The 3,143-nt window shown below is 37.4% G+C and overlaps 1 pseudogene; it reads left to right on the forward strand.

The window, feature by feature from the left end:
• Positions 1-699: 699 nt before the first annotated feature.
• LOC124973965 (inorganic pyrophosphatase-like) lies at positions 700-1,316 on the forward strand (annotated as a pseudogene).
• Positions 1,317-3,143: the final 1,827 nt, after the last annotated feature.

Consider the following 3,143-nt stretch of genomic DNA (forward strand, 5'->3'; position numbering starts at 1 on the left):
TACCCCTTGTAACTCATCTTGTACCTTAGTTCCAAGACCTCTTCAGTTCACAGCTGCATTTTGTTACACTGTCCTTTCTCCTCATTTTTGCAAGGACACAATTTTACTGAATTTTCAAGAGGAAGAATACCTCATAAGAAACAGATGAATAAAAACAAGAAGGAAAAAACTAACTATTCACAGTACTCCTTCACCTCTTTGTTCTCCAATCACTACTTGTACCACCATTTTATATTGGTCAAATCCCATTTCTAAAAAGAAAAAATAAAAAAGCTATCTATAAGCAAATCTGTGGTAAAATTACTTATTGAAGGCAAGTTTGTCCAGAATGGACCTAAACATTCAGTGCACAAGTACTTAATGAGTATAATGTTAAGCTTGTGAATCAGGACTGAGAACAGATCCTAACTGTAAAATTAACCAAGACCATAACCTTAGAAAACCTATTTAACTTTTCAGTTTAAGTTCCTCTCATCTGTTAAGTGGGAATAACATTACCTACTTCCAGGGTAGCTGTAAAGTTAGATGAGATAAGGTGTAAAAATACATAAAGCAGGCTGTGTGGTGCGGCGGTGACTTGTCTCTGGCCCCCTGAGCAGCTTCAGCAGCTAGGAGCGCTCCACACCCTTCATCCTTGAGTACAGAGTCTTCCTCAAAAATGAAAAAGAATAATATATATCTCCATTTCATGATATTCCAATGTATGCAGATAAGAATGTCCTCCACCTGGTAGTTGAAGTTCCACTCTAATGCAAAAATGGTCATTGCTACAAAGGATGCTTTATGCCCAATTAAGCAAGATGTGAAAAAAGGGAAATTCCCTTATGTTGTGAATTTGTTTCCTTACAAGGGGTGTATCTGGAACTATGGTGCCATCCCTCAGACTTCGGAAGACCCAGGACACAGTGATAAACATACTGGCTGTTGTGGTGACAATAACCCAATTGATGTTTGTGAAACTGGAAGCAAGGTATGTACAAGAGCTGAAATAATCAGGGTGAATATTCTCGGCCTACTGGTTATGATTGACAAAGGAGAAACTGATCGGAAAGTCATTGCCATTAATGTGGATGGTCCTGATGCAGCAAATTATAATGATATTAATGATGTCAAATGGCTGAAACCTAGCTACCCAGTAGCTACTGTGGACTGGTTTAGAAGGTATAAGGTTCCTGATGGAAAACAAATTTAATGAATTTGCTTTCAATGCTGAATTTAAAGATAAGGACTTTGTAATTGATATTATTAAAAGCACTTGTGACTACTGGAAAGCACTAGTGACTAAGAATACGATGGAAAAGGAATCAGTTGTGTGAATACAACAGTGTCTGAGAGTTCCTTCAAGTGTGATCCTGATGCTGCCAATGCCATTAAGGATGCTTTGCCACCACCATGTGAATCTGCCTGTACAATATCAACAGATGTGGATAAGTGATTCCATCATCAGAAAAACTGATAGGATTTTCTCTGGAATACAAGCTGCTGCATCCTATTCATCTGGAAGTATTAGATGCAAAAGTAGTTGTTTTTTAAGGCTTTAAAGTTACAGAATTCATCTAACTAAAGCAAATTCTTCTATAACCAATCCAGAATGCTATCTGTCCAAAAGCATTTTTCATATTTCAACTAAGAAAACTTCAGTACATGTGAAAACAGTTGTGGTTTGGAAGTCATTTGTGGATAGATATGCAGGAGGAACACATTGGATATATATGTTTACCATGTGTTAGGAAATAAAATTATTTTGCCAAAAATATACATAAAGCATCTAGAATAGCGTTAGCACATAATGGTCTCTCAGTAAACCTTAGCTTCCTTCTTTTTCCCCTACTCTAAGTCAGGTACTAAGCGAGGCCTTCAAGTTACAGAGATAAATGAGACACTCTTTCTTGCCTTAGAGAATTTATAATAGTAAAGAACTTGAAGGCAGACAGAAAAATAACATGAAAATGCCATTAACTTCAGGAGTGGAACATATAAGGTACATAAGGAGCACAGCATTGGAGCCCCTCACTTCACCTGGGCAGTGGGAAGAGATAACCAGAAAAAACTCCATGGGCAGTGTGATAATAAAAGAGCTGAGTCCTTGAAGGACAAGTGAGAATTGACCAAGTCAACAACCTTTTTCCATTTTATGGAGAGGGAATAGCATATGCAAAGGCATAAGAGCCCAGGAGCTTCAGGAAACTGTAAGCTGTTCAGTAAGGAAGGAAAGAAAACAATAAGAAGATTTGGGGTATATTGGAATGACCCAGCAGTACCCTCAACTGCCTGCCCCATCAACTGCAGTGCTAAAGGAATAAAACCCTGAAAATTCTCACTAATACCAAATCTGGAGAGAAGAAAACTGAAGGGCATCTTTATCTTCCCTACTCTTCTGAGCAGGGGATAGAAGAATTAAAAAAAAAAAAAGGAAAGGAAGGAAGGGAGGAAAATGAGCAACAAAACAGGCCAATTATCATTGACGAAATAAAGTCTCCAGGATTATATAGTAAGTTGGGCAAACAACCTGAAGAATACAAGTAACCTCCATGTGAAGCATGACCCCTGATTTAGAATATTTAACAAAATCTTAGAAGATTGAGTCCAAGATTTTGTTTATTTTATTTTTTTCATACTAGGAATTGAACCCAGAGGTACTCTCTACCTCTAAGCTACATTCCCAGACATTTGATTTTTTTAATTTTGAGACAGGATCTTCCTAAGTTGCCCAGCCTGCTCTTGAACTTCTGATCCTCCTACTTTAGCCTCCTTAGTCATTGGGATTACAGGTATGTGCCACCACTTCTGGTAGCCCAAGTTCTTTAAAAATATTGCACACACTCATGGGCTGGGGCTGCAGCTCACTAATAGAGCACTTGCCTAGCATGTGTGAGGCACTGGGTTCGATCCTCAGCACCACATAAAAACAAATAAAGGCATTGTGTCCATTTACAACTAAAACAATATATATTTTTAAAAAATGTTGCACACTCAGATGAGCAACATTTCTTTCTCTAATAAATTCCTAATGTTATAGAAACATGACTAGAATATTAAATACCTAGCCCTTAAATCACAGTTCTAAGAAAAAAATAAAGTATTCTCATATGCTGAAAAAAGAACTTGAAAAAAATCACCATACCATATCTGAGCAATTATGA

Source organism: Sciurus carolinensis, unplaced genomic scaffold, assembly GCF_902686445.1.
Source record: "Sciurus carolinensis unplaced genomic scaffold, mSciCar1.2, whole genome shotgun sequence".
Classification (NCBI taxonomy): Eukaryota; Metazoa; Chordata; class Mammalia; order Rodentia; family Sciuridae; genus Sciurus; species Sciurus carolinensis.